We start from the raw sequence: 14,468 nt of genomic DNA, 5'->3' as shown, positions 1-14,468 counted from the left end.
GGTGATTAGCACGTATTCTGAAAGGATTTTAATGATGAAAGTGCACAGTTCGTATACAGAACAGTTTCGCCTTGTTAGCTAGCCAAGCTGTTGTCATGGACTCATAGGGGTTTTTCATGCTGAGACTACTCTCAGGCCAAGAACAACCCTGATGTTTTCATACATGCCGAGGAAAATCCTGTAACAGAAAATCATTTGTAAAGAGGGACCGCTGAGAAGGAAGCGACATGCTCGTACATCACATTTCAAGTCAATTATAACCCATAAACCCCAATACAATTGCAGATAGTAAGCAAGCTCATTACATCCTGTTCTCCATATCAGTGTTGAACCAGACTTTCAACGCAGATTAGGGCTATTATCCTAATAGCATGAGTTTAAGCTAAAGATCTAGAGGCTCCAAAAACATTGGCATATCCAGTCTGTTCACTCACCGTTTTGTGAAAATCACATGAAGATCTTGGTACTTGTAACTTCTAAGCCAGTTATAAAATCAGTTTATACTACAATGAAAAAATGTGGTGTAGAAACAATTTTAGTATTTACTTGAAACAGTATTTTCGTAAAATGTACTCTGGTAATCTGTTTTACTTAGGAAAATATTGATTTTAGTGTACAAGCATTTGCAAGAAAGATGTTTTTTTTTTTAATTTGTGGCTTCAACATCTTGAAGAAATGTTGTTTTTACCAAACCTGTACAAGTTTCTTTCTTATGTTGAACACAAAATAACATATTTTTAAGAACCAAACTGTTGTTGGTCCCCGTTGACAACCATAATAGAGAAAGAAATACTATAGAAGTCAATGGGGACCATCAACTGTTTGATTACCAGCATTCTCCACAATATCTTCTATTTTCAACATATGAAAGAAACTCATACAGGTTTGTAATGACATGAGGGTGAGTAAATGATGACAAAATTTTCATTTTTGGGTGAACTAACCCTTTAAGTCAAATTTAAGTTCACATGCTCAATCAAAGAACTTAATATGGACAAAGTCAGTCATGGTGTTGAAGGCACTGCATGTCTATGTGCATCTAAGTTTGGGCCTGTTTGTGGGGGCAGGCAGGGCAAAGAGGAAATAACCATCATGTGCAGATGGGAAGGGTACCTCAGCACCCACAGCTAGTTCTGTCGACAGACTCAAGGACGCCTCTGTCAGTTGTGTGCCCTGTCCTGGCAGCTGGAGGCGGGGGTTTGGGGTGTTAGTCGCCCCTGCCCTCTCTCTGTCAAAGAGGCCTGAGCTATCACCAACACTAGGGACTCTCAACTGATGAGTGAGAAGACACATGACGAGGTACCCCGGTAAAAAAGAGAATAGCAAACATAGAGGCGACGCTTCACAGAGAACGTGGAGGTCCCACAGTCATTCTCTCACACTTACTTGTTTAGCCAGTATCCGTACCTGTCACACACACCTTTAAAGGAGTGCGAAAGTCTTCCTGTCATGAGGTGGAAGTGTGGGATACTAATCATAGACTAAGACAAGTAACTAATGGAAACAAATGGAAATAGAAATTTTAGCAGATACTGATAGCCAGTAATTACTTTTCAGGCTGTTGTGAATAACATTTTGTCTGATATTATAATAATGTTAGCAGTGTTTGCTAAAGAAAGCATCACTTTTATTTTTGGCTCATACTTACGTCATACTTTTTAAAGTATTAAACTTTGTTGAGTGCATATGTCAAAACATACTCAAACAATCTAGCAACACTCTAAGAACCACATAACAACATAATATGCTAACGACCAATAAATAGAATGCAAAAAAAGAAAAAAAGATTTTTAGAAGTAAAATAAAATAAATGTTATTGGAATACATTTTATAAGGAAAAACTATTTCAGACTTTCTACTTCAAAATGTAATGCAAATTTTATTTATTTTGCTAGTTCTTTGTAATTATTTGCTATCGATTTCTGAGTAAATTTTCAAAGTATTTTTTTTCTGTGTAGAAATTCAAAATAAAGCATAAATCTACTTGTATCAAAACATCATAAAGTACAGTAGAAAAGATGTGGAAATGTTTCATATTTTTTCTAACCAGGCAGAAACAAAAAGTATACTGTTTCTTAAAAAAAAAAAGAAGAAGAAAAAAGTCCTGATATTATATCTGATGCCAGTATCAGCCAATTCAGACCTGTGCTGATCATTTAAGACAATAATATTGGTTAATATTGATATGGTCATATACCATTTATTATTGTGCATCCCAGTCTAAAACATTTTTTATTTACAATTTTATCTCATTTATATCATATTTTATTTTTTATAAAGCAAGAGAATGTACACTTATGCCTAAATATGGAGGCACTGAAAACTTACCTTCTTATAAAAATATAATAAATCACCAAAATAAATATATTTGATTTGGCTTGAATAGCATGGCTTCATTGCGGCAGATTAAGATTAATTCAATTCAGGAGTTTAGGAATGTTATTTCTCCAGTCTTGGCCTGATCACCTTGAAAAGGGGGCAGCCAAGCCACATTTATATATATATATATATATTATTCATTATTTAATTTAATTGGTTTCCTCTGCCTAAATTTGCCCTGCTATGCACAAGCTGAAATTTTAGACTATTTTGATGATTTAGACTACATGAATAATTTGTAACTCAATTTATATTAATTGCTCATGGCAAAACTGATGATACAGAAACAGTTTATACTTTTAAGGTATTCGAGCTGATTGGACGATTTTAAATGTCTGTCAGTTCTTCAAGTTTCTCTTTCCCTAAGATACTTTGAAACTAAGACCCTCAATGTGTGAGATTTGCATCTTTAGATGTGTACACAAACCCCAGCATCATGTCCTGTGTGGATGCTCTGAGGATTGACCTTATTTTGACCCCTGTAAAAGCAGGATTAGGCTGGGATGGGAGCATAATGCGTGCAGCTCAAACTCACAGGAAGATTTCTCCCATCGCTGTGTCCTGACTCAAAGCCAGGCTGAAACGGAAGCAGGACTATGAGCTAATGCGAGGCGAACGGCTCCAAAGGCTGGGACCCCTTTTGTTATGGCAGCTAATGTCTCTTTAACTGCAGAATCCTTTTGGTGCTCAGAAAAAGTCTGATTGTTCTGCTGTACAGAGGAACTAATTATTGTTAAAGACAAGTTGCCATATCTCTCGTTCTCGGATCGCTTCACACTCGAAATGACCCGCGTGGCGGAGGAAGAAAGGGAGAAGTTTAATGGCGTGATAGAGAAAAGAAAGAGCAGTTTAATGGAGAGGAGCTGAAATCTGTTGGGTTAATGTCAGCGGAGACCATAAACCGCCGGCCGCCCTTTTGTTTTGTGGCATGGGCTAAATACTTATTGTCAGCGGGGGGGACATAAAGAATTTGACTGGAATTGTAAAGGTATTGAGATGTACTGACCCGTACTGTAAATGGACTTTTGTGAAGCTGCTCTCTCTCCTCCCTCCAACCCTTTTGTAAATAGCCGGAGCAGTGTGCTCAGTTAAATACTGTTTTGTCATCATTGTGACCCCCAGGCATTTCAGGACAGGCTTCAGGCATGTTGCCATGGAGAAGGTTGATGTAAGCATTCCCGTCCTTCCCCATTCTCTCTGCTAGAGGGGCTGGGCCATCAAATGTGGCCACGGATTTGCAAAGAAGGAACAGCCAGGCTGAAGGATCCTAGATCGCGGATCAAGTCTGAGAATGTATTAAAGTTCTAGAAGATCTGCTGTAAGTCTGCACCTCTCAAATGAGTCTGTTGAAAGAAGTGGCTTGACTGTTTATTGAATGTAGTTATACATTTACAAGGTTTTCTCATGAAGACATTCTTATTGGAACTGGGTTGCACATGAGTTAACTATGCAAAGAATTTGAATGTTTCAATGTGACAATAAATATATCCCTTTTAAAAACATCATGATTTTCTTGTAAGTTTATATTATATTATTATTATATTATTATATACTTATTATATTATGATATATATATATATATATATATATATATATATATATATATATATATATATATATATATATATATAATTGTTATTTTAAATTAAATATATTTTTAAAACTTTTAATTAAAATAATAAAAAATAATAAGAGTGTATAAAGTCATATTAGAATCAAATGCTCTTAAAATCAGCATATGTGACCCTGGACCACAAAACCAGTCATAAGTAGCTCAAGTATATGTAGCAATAGCCAACAATACTTTGTATGGCTCAATAGATTTTTCTGTTACGCCAAAAATCATTAGGATATTACGAAAAGATCAAGTTCCATGAAGATATTTTGTAAATTTCCTATCATAAATATATCAAAACTTAATTTTTGATAAGTAATATGCATTGCTAAAAACTTCATTTGGACAACTTTAAAGGTGATTTTCTCAATATTTTGATTTTATTTGCACCCTCAGATTCCAGAGTTTCAAATAATTGTATCTCAGCCAAATATTATGGAATGCTTAAATATAGGAAAGCTTATTTATTCAGCTTTCAGATGATGTATATATCTCAATTTAAAAAAAATTACTCTTATGACCGGTTTTATGGTACAGGGTCACATATATGTAATTTTAAAAATATTTTAAATAATTATAAAAGTAATTAATTTTATATTGCTAAAATATATTACAATACTTTTGAAACTAAATAAATTATATAAAAATGATCAAATAAGAAATATATAACATAAACTTTTTTTTGTAAATTGTATATTTGAAATTAAATTAAACATTATTACATAAACATATTAAATAATTTACAATAAAATAAATATTACATTAAATGATCACATTTTAAAAAGAATTTAAATATTTTATTAATAATCTAATCTACCAACACACACACTTTATTTCATATATATATATATGAAGAGTTCCGATGCAAAAGCCTCTAAGTGCCGTTTGAAATTTTCTTCTAAAATGAGCATTTTTATCAGGCTCCTATGTGGTTGGTTCAGTCATTTCACTTTCCAGGGTTGATCAGACCCCGGCCTGTGCTCTAACAGCAACCCACGGATCTGTCCTCTTTAGCCAAATCCACCTAGATGCTTTTTCAACTGTGTCTATTGTGGTGTGAATCGCTTTCCTTCGCCTCTCTCCTGTTATTCCGAGTGCCGTGTATGCCCTGTACAGTGACTGGCCTGCAAAGCCCCGACACCCAACATCCACCGGCCAACACTTGGCTTTCCAGACTTTTTTTTGGCAGTTTCTCCTCAATTCCTCATACGTTTCTCTTTTCCGCTCAAAGGCCTCCTCCATCCGCTCTTCCCATAAAAATATAAATATAAAAATATACATTAAAATGTCTAATAATATTATTCATTGTATCCACTAACACACAATGAAAACAGATAAACACAATATTACAAAAAAAATTGAAAACAAACAAAACATCGCTTTGATAAATTCAGCCCAGTAATAAAATGTCACAAATAATGAGCTATTGGCAGTGATATATCCCAGCCCAAAATAGCTCTTAAATGGGGAAACACTGACCTGAGGAGACTAAGGTGTACGTTAATGGAATTCTGTTTCTAAAGAATAAAAACAGGAGTAAAGCACTTTGGGAAAAGTCAACACGAGTCTGTGTAATTGCTGCAAATCTGAACGGCTGAGGTGAGAGCGAGAGGTTTTTACTCTAAATAATGGAGTCAACAAACACCAGCACAATCACTGCGAGGGGTATTAGTGGCTGAGGCTGGTGAAAGGGAGGCGACCCTGGGAGCGTTTTAAATGGGCACTGTTTGACTGGGGCCTCTGCCAACCCCAGCTAGGGTTCCATATGTGTGCCTTTATTAGAATGGGATTGAACTTAATCACGTTTGGCTTATGTTGCACCCTGTGATTGCAGAGAGTAATTTTCAAGGCCAGCTGCTCATAGAGACTCCCCACATTTCCCTACATCCTCTGCTCTTAAATAGTCTTCAAACCAATGAATTATTTTTTATCACGTTATGGCCACTGTCCACTAGACAAATACACATGCTTAACACAGCCAAAGTAAACTAGTCTGGTCAACCGCTCCGGAGTGAATGCAGTGGCCACGGTTTTGTCTGAACTGGGGTTTGAATCGGACCTCAGTTGAGAGTGCGGTCAGCTGTGCATCTTCTTATGTCAACGCAGCATGTGATGGAATTGTGCTGTTTTCTGTAATCTAATATACAGCCGGGCGTGCTCTGATAATCTGGCAAAGGAGGGCTCTTGTAAATGTGCCATATTAAATTCCTCAGTCGTTCACTCTACTGTAGCATTTTGTTCCCATCTCCTAATTTCCAAAGGATTACTTTGGTTTCAAAAAACTTGGCTGGAGTGCAAAGTCCAGCTTGATTTGTGTCACGTAGTAAATACTAAACTAGCAATTGCCTTAACTGAGTAATTCAGTCCTACTTAGATTTCATTCATTTACAAACCATTCGTTTTTCAGTATGAACAATGCATTTATAGCTAATTAAAATAAAGGCCAGTCACATGGGTCATTTAATTCACTTGTATTTCATTGTGCCATTACAATCTGACAGAAATACAAGTCTTCGGCTCGCAGACATTACCTTATAAACTTAATACGGTAAAATTATAACCGTAAAACATTCAGCAATGCACATGCAAATGGAGAAACCATAAAAATGAGACGTTAATTCAAGTACAGGAAGTACGGCAGCCTCTGACATCCGAACGGCACTGTGAAGTAAATAAATCATCCGGCCTTTGAATCTCACTCCATTTTTAACGTTTTTGCAAGGCAAGGAAAACATCAGATTCCATTTGATTAGGGCGAAATTAAAAAGTACACACATGTACGTTCGCATCAATCGATCTTCAGCCTCCCAAAGCACAAGTGATTGTGAGAGGTAGCCGTTAATTGCTTCCATATATTTCAGCCCGGATGAGGTAATTCCATGTATTTAGAGTTGACTGAGAGCAAATGGCAGCAGTCAAACTCATTACAACTGATTATGAGTGCTTACAGGAGAGGATTGGCCGAAGTGCTCAAGAACCGCCTGATTATTGCTCTCCATCGAGAATCAGGGTGGATTCCTTCCCGCTAGCAAAAAACATTTTGACATATCATTAAACAGCCATATACTTACCGTTTCATATTATAATTAAGGGACTCGCCAGCCCCCCACTCATCTATCAGGGTAAATTATTATTGTAGGTGAAGGTTTCCTGCGTGTGCTTTGATTTCTATATTAGCGGATCCATCGCTCTTCTGTTCATTTGAGCGGAGCTGGGTTTTGACAAAGAGAGCAGTCTATCACATCTCGGGCAGTTGACCCCATTCACAGGCAGCATATTTCATACCCAGACCTGACAAAAAACTGATTTACAGTCTTTTTTATAGCACAGTAATGTGTTAAACCTCCACCTGGGCTGCTAAAACAACTCTGTGGGTAAAACTGGAGGGAGAACTACACTGTTAAAAATTTCCTGTAGAAATTACAGTAACTTACTGGCAGCAGTTTGCCAGTAACTTACTGTAAATTAAATTTACAGTAAATATACTGTATTAATATTTACAGTACCATTTAACTTGCTGTAAATATATTTACAGTATGTATACTGTACTTTTACCGTTTTTACTGTAAAATATACAGTAATTATATGGTCTTTTCTCCAGTAACATATTGCAATACAAGAAAAATATATCAAATTTAAATGATTTAAATGAAAATAAGCAATGACAACTGTGTAACTTTAATTTATTTTAATTGTTCAATTCCAATCCTTGCAATAACATTTTCATATTTTCACAGATTCAGTAAAGACTCAAACAAAACATTGTTACAAACTATTATATATATTACATCCTATTCTAATTTATCCCAAGCACAACTTACTATGATAATAGTGTATAGCGACAAAAGTGAATCTTCAAAAAGACTCAAAACTTTTGTTACACACAAGAAGCATGGACTATATTTTTTCAAAGCTGCCTGCTGAAATCCACAAACTCCTAAACGAAAGAGGACACATGAGGGTTCAGGCCAGAGTTTCTTCTTTGCATTTCTTTTGCTGATCAGGAATTTTGCAGAGCACTTGCTGTTGACAGGATTGATCCTCGCAATGAACCTTCACATAAAAGAAATAATTCATTAGACCATTTCATTTTCTTTGTAAATATTTTTTAAAGCATTAGTTCATCATTTACTCACCCTTTTGTTGTTACAAACCCATAAAACTCTGATTCATTTTCAGAAGTCTTATGTGTTTGTAACAACATGAGGGTGAGTAAATGACGACAGAAGTTTCAGTTTTGAGTGAACTATCCCTGAACTGTTTTAAGATATGAAAACTTAGAAAGATATGTTAAGGAGTGGAAAGTAAAATATATTATTTTCTTCATTCAATGTAAACATATGGAAAATAGACATGCTGATATTGGGTAATATGTTATGTCACAATAATGAACATGCATGGTATTGTTATAGTGGGCCAAAAGTGGGCACTTCAAATTACTGTGAATAACTCTATTACAAATTTAGATTTTTAGGAGAATAAATTTTAAGATTACTTTTCCATCAACCAGTTAAAACACTGCCCTTCTTGACTGGTCTATCTCCCCGATCTATCTACTATCTACCGGTCTACTATAAGGTTAACTAATGGGTCTTTATTGTAAAGTGTTACCGATTGTTCTTTATAATTCTTTTGCACTTTAATCTGTTTATTAAGTTTAATAAGTTTATAAAATGTTTACTTTATAATATTTTTGTGTATTATTTTATTGTATTTAAAGATCAAAGTTATTTTTATTATAAAAATTAATTGAACCTGTTATAGGAGGATAAGACTTTTTTGTAACTTAATTCAATACCATGATGAAAGCTTCAGAATGAATTGTGATATGAGAATTTGAAATGTCACATTCCTAATGTGAAATAAAAACTAAGTCTTTAATTTTCGTTTTGTTTCATGACATAAAAAAGTCTAGTCTTTGACATGTCATAAAAGACTCCATTTATTAAATCATAAGAATGATAAGAAGTTCCACTTACTCACCTACTGTATATAAATAAAAGTTACTCTGTAACTGTCTGTTATGAATTCATTAGAAGCATAAACAGAATAGAGCACAGTTCATTTTATTTAAACTCAAATTGTCAGTTGTCATTACTGCATGCATGCCAAGAAGACATGATGGTAACATACAGACACTCCACCCAAACATTTTAACTCTTTCAACATTTACTCACCCTCATGTCATCCCAGATGTATATGACTTTCTTCTGTGGAGCACAAATGGAGAGTTTTAGGGGAAAAAAGTCCTCTGAAGCAAAATGATAGGTGTGTGAGAAATTTTTTAAATAATTTAATTTAACCATTTAAAAAATGTCAAATTTTAAATCACTGCTTCCGGGCAAGTGTCCTACATGTGTTTGTTTGACGTTAATGTCAGCACGTTGGGAAACTCACACAAGATGTGACGGTCCTATATGCATTCTCATCATTTCTCAGCCGAAATTCACAACAAGCTTGTCAGGCTTCACAATAAGCTGATATTTACATCAAGCGTGAACTCATGAACCCATGTTTGACAGTTGGCCAGAAGCAAAGGTTTATAATTTGAAATGTTTAAAATATTTGTATTTTTCTCACACATATCTATAGTTTTGCTTCAGAAGACATTGATTCATCCACTGGGGTCACATAGCGTTGTGATTTCTATGTGTGGTTTTTGAAGCATCAACTTAGAGGGACCAATTCACTTGCATTATATGGACTTACAGAGATGGATAATTTTTCTAAAAACCTCTGATTGTGTTCCACAGAATAATGAAAGCCATATACATCTGGGATGGCATGAGGGTGAGTAAGTGATGAGAGAATTAGCATTTTTGAGTGAACAATCTCTTAAAAAGGAATAGTTCACTGAAATTTTTTAATTCTGTCATCCTTTATTTGCCCTCATGTCTTTCCAAACCTGTATGCACCTCCTTCTTCTGTGTAACACAAAATAAGATATTTTGAAGAATGTTGGTGACCAGTGTTGGCGTTTTGGTTCCTGTTAACCTCCATTATATGAAAAAAAAAATACAATGAAAGTCAATGGGAACCGAAACTGTTTGGGCACCAGCATTCTTCAAAATATCTTAATTTTGTGTTACACAGAAGAAGGAGGTGCATACAGGTTTGGAAAGACATGAGGGCGAGTAAATGATGGCAATTCACTCAAAAATGCAAATTCTCTCATCACTTACTCACCCTCACGCCATCCCTGATGTACATGGCTTTCATTCTTCTTTTTCCCTTTAATGTTTACTTAACATTACAGCATATTGCAAGATGTACTTACATCTGAATAAACTCCAAAGTAATGGCTGCTTCCACTTGGTACTTGATGTTATGAACATAATAGCACCCGAAGAGAAGAGCAAATGCAAGGGACATATCTGGTAGGTCAATCACAGGAAAGAAGACTTTGCCTTCGATCGCCAGCATCCATTTTTGCTGCATAGAATTGAATCTCCTAAAAAATAATTAAATAAATATTAATAATTTATTATGTTCATGTTTTTTTTATTATTATTGTGTTATTTATAGCTTTGCAAAAACATTTCACATTTGATTTTGGTGTCAGTAAAAATGTGTAGATGTTGGAGCCTTTCTCATTAGTTCAAAGAGATAGTTCACCCAAAAATTACAATTCTATTATCATTTACTTGTTATTATTGTTGAAATTTGTTATTCAAAACTTATTTGAGGAGATGTTAGGTAGAACGTTAGGTATAGAGAGCCAAGAATAAAGTGTGACAAAATTTTATTTTTAAAAATCATCCCTTTAACATCACTAAATCATGTACTAAAAGATCTTACCAAGCATGATCAGCCTTGGAGTAGAAAGAAGTCAAAGCCTGTTTGCATCTGACAGAGTTGTTATGACCTGCACACACACACACACACACACACCCCGTTTTTTCTAAGTGTCAGTTATATAGCAATCATCAGTTGTCAGCAACACACATACATCGAAAAACACATACATCGGCTACAAGGGACATCTAACCCTCTAATCCATCTAAAGCGTTCTGTGTTTGCGATAACGTTAACTTACGTGTGCTACTGAAGAGCGGAGAGGCTATTTATAGAACAACGCGCAAGCATACACGGAAACCTGAAGTTCGCACTTTGACGATTAATAAATGCATAATATCTCCAAAGAGACGCCACAGTGTTTGAAGACGAACATTGCAGGTTTCATGCTAGCATTAAATGCATGCTGTACATTTATACACTTACATAAGCGATTACACAGCGTTACACAGTTGTACCATTGAAAGCTCAGTTTGTTGGCCAACAATTTCATACAAGTTCACATAAAAACTCACCTGCTACCGACGTGGTCAAAACCAAGACAGAGACCTGTTTTTGTTCTCACTTTCATGGTGAAACTCTCTACAAAAAAGGACAGAAAAGAAAAATATAGGAACACCGTGAGGAAACTGCGCGTCGTGTCGTAGTCGGTGTTTTTTATTATTATTATTTATTTTTTTTTTTTTATTAAACCAACAACTAACCCCCAAAAATTACACTGACATAAAACATGTAAGTGAATGAAAAAGCAATAATATTGGACATACATTTGCAGCTGCGAGGTGTGTGTGTCGTCCTTTTTCTTCTTTCTCAGAGCAGAAGAAAAAGCCTTTCTGTCATTGGTCAGGTTTCGCGCTCATTTTTTTCACTGTATTTGAATTTACAGTAAATGAAAAATACTGTATTTTAATGGCGCCAAGAGGATATTTCCCATAATGCAACTTGAAAATACAGTAACATACTGTGTAACTGTTTTACAGTAAAGTACAGTTCATATTACAGTTGAATACTGTGTAATTTACAGAAATCGCTAACAGTGTAACTCTAGACTCAAAAGTTGTGAACTGGCTCTTACTAAGCACAGACTGTAGCCTAATAAACCCTTGAGAGGCCTGAACTGTATCAGCCGAATATGAGCAGGAAGTATCAGTGAGTTTGAATGTTTGCTGTGAACATCTAATTAAATTCATGAGAAATTAATCAACTAAATGCTAGACTTACAAAAAAATTAAAAATCTTTATTTGCCTGGATGTGAATAAAGATGTAAGCAGTTGTGCTTTCAGAACAATGACAAGATCTCAACTCATGACAGAAGATAAATGAAAACTGGTTGGGCATTTTGAGGTACCCAAGATGATGTGTAATTTTGAAGTATTAATCTTTATTTTCACCAGGATTACACAGCTGTAACTGATGACAAATATGGCAATCCATCTTAATTTCACTCGGGACTGTGTGGCAGAGAAAAGGGGGGGTTAGAGAATATCCATCTTGCTGTAGCTTGGGCATAGTGAAGAGATGAAAGAATGTCAGAGAAACAGAGCAGCTGTTCTGAAGGTTTAGGAAGAGAGAGGAATCAGATGTGTGTTGCAGGTTGAGAGCTTCATGTCTACAGCTTTAAACCATGATTGAAGCCAGACTGAAGACATGAAGATCATCTCAGCCTTTCATTATAACAACCTAATCATTCTATGAAACAAGGGTCTTTTCCAGTCTAATCAAGTCATTTTTTGTAGAATCTTTAATTGTTTACTGTACAAAATAATAATAGTATAATTTTGTATAATACAATATTTAAGTTTTATAGGATTTTTGTTTAATTTTTGTCTTTAGAAAAGTACACTTATGGATATGAAGGACACAAATGTCACCCGGTTTGTAGAATGTCCCAGCTGCCTTTTTCCATCATAATGTTCTCCTTGACAGTCCACTAATCATCCCTGGAAAGTCCTTCAATCGGCAACCGCCTCAAGCTAAACGAACACACCTTGGTGTCACAGAGGTTCTCCTGCTTCCATACACCAATACACGCTCCCGCAAAAATCCACATTCATGTACCTCTATGCAGTCACAATGTTTCCTGCTCATTTTGCATCGCGTGTCCTAATATTTACTCTCGGTTTCAAGCCTGGGCACAGTGTGTGCTTTTGCCATCAGCACTCAAACCGATACTGTCATTAATTTTAGGCTTCTCGAAGGACAGTAGGACAAAGATTTGCCTTTTCACTGTACTGCTATGCGCTGCGTGGAGCTGTATAGACTGACAGCAGCTTTTATTGCACATCAATGCAGGCGATTAAGTAATCCAAACTCTGAATGGTTATATAGAACAAAAACAAGCAAGGAAAAAATAATAATAATCTCTCTAGTGTGACTATGCATTCAGTGAATATGGGCGGGCTGGAACTAGAGTGGGAATTCATATGCCTACACATGTACCTTTTGAGTCGTCATTGACCGAAAGTATGTGGATGCTTATAAAACAGCAAATTGAAAGGAAACGAATGGGAATGTTTGTGCAAACAAATGTAATAACATCATTCATCACAACGCAATCCGCGAATGATGAATAGATATTAAATAAATATGGAAACAACATCTGCGCAGATCAGAAGGGGTTAGACTAAAGAAAAGATGACTGCTCTGTCTGTCTGTCTACGCGGCCAGCAGGAGTGTATACAGGTCTGACTGTCATTACACTAAACAGATTGATGTTGTCTAAACTCTGCCCTTTCTAGGGGTTCAAGAGTTCCATCCAAGTGCAATTACTCTCTGATGTAGAGCGAGACAAATGATGAATCGTTTTCATTCTCTCTCTCACTCTCTCTTTATTGCTCCTCTCATTAATCTATTTTTCAATAGTCCTTTTCATGTAATGTCCACCGGCTGCCTTGCCAAATAGAGATTAGCACTACAGGCAAATCCCCTGCCCAGCCGCCCTTAAAATGGCTCACTTCTGGCAGAAGCATTCCACGGTCGGTCACATGCTCCCCGCTGGAGTAGGGTATTTCAGCTAAAGGGTTCAGAGAATGTCAAGTGCAAGCATTCCTGCACTGTCCACACGTTTTGTTGAAGGGATTTCCATTCCATTATATATATATATATATATATATATATATATATATATATATATATATATATATATATATATATATCAAAGATGGAAGAAAATGCATTTTGGCTAAGGGCACATATAAATGGCTTTATAATATATATATATATATATAAAATGGCCAACATATTTAAAGAAATAGCAATACATTTTTATATATTTTAAAATACGAAGAATCTATCTGAAAACATATTTTTGACATATGGATGGAAAAGAGCTGACCAGAAGCATAAGACTGCAAAGAGATTACCGAAATCTTGGCAGAGACTTTGAAACATACATCACTGTCGAAAACAAACAGTGATTTTATTTATCAGAGATTAAGAACCGCACGTTCACAGCACAAGGTTCAACTGGAGATATTAGGTGATATGTAATGGACTTAAGCAGTGGGTTGACCGGACTGGGGCTTTACAACAAGGAAATGAGACCATGTTTGGAGAAGTCTACATCAACACAGTCAACCTGGACAATAAGTCAGTGGAGCTTGTCCAGCTTTACATTGGCATGAAGTCAGAACCAATTATACCTCTCACAGTAAGATTGAGAAATGATTGGTCCTCCGT

Source organism: Barbus barbus (genome assembly GCF_936440315.1).
Source record: "Barbus barbus genome assembly, chromosome: 45".
Lineage (NCBI taxonomy): Eukaryota > Metazoa > Chordata > Actinopteri > Cypriniformes > Cyprinidae > Barbus > Barbus barbus.
The sequence above is the reverse complement of the archived record's forward strand: the minus strand, read 5'-3'. Positions refer to the sequence as shown.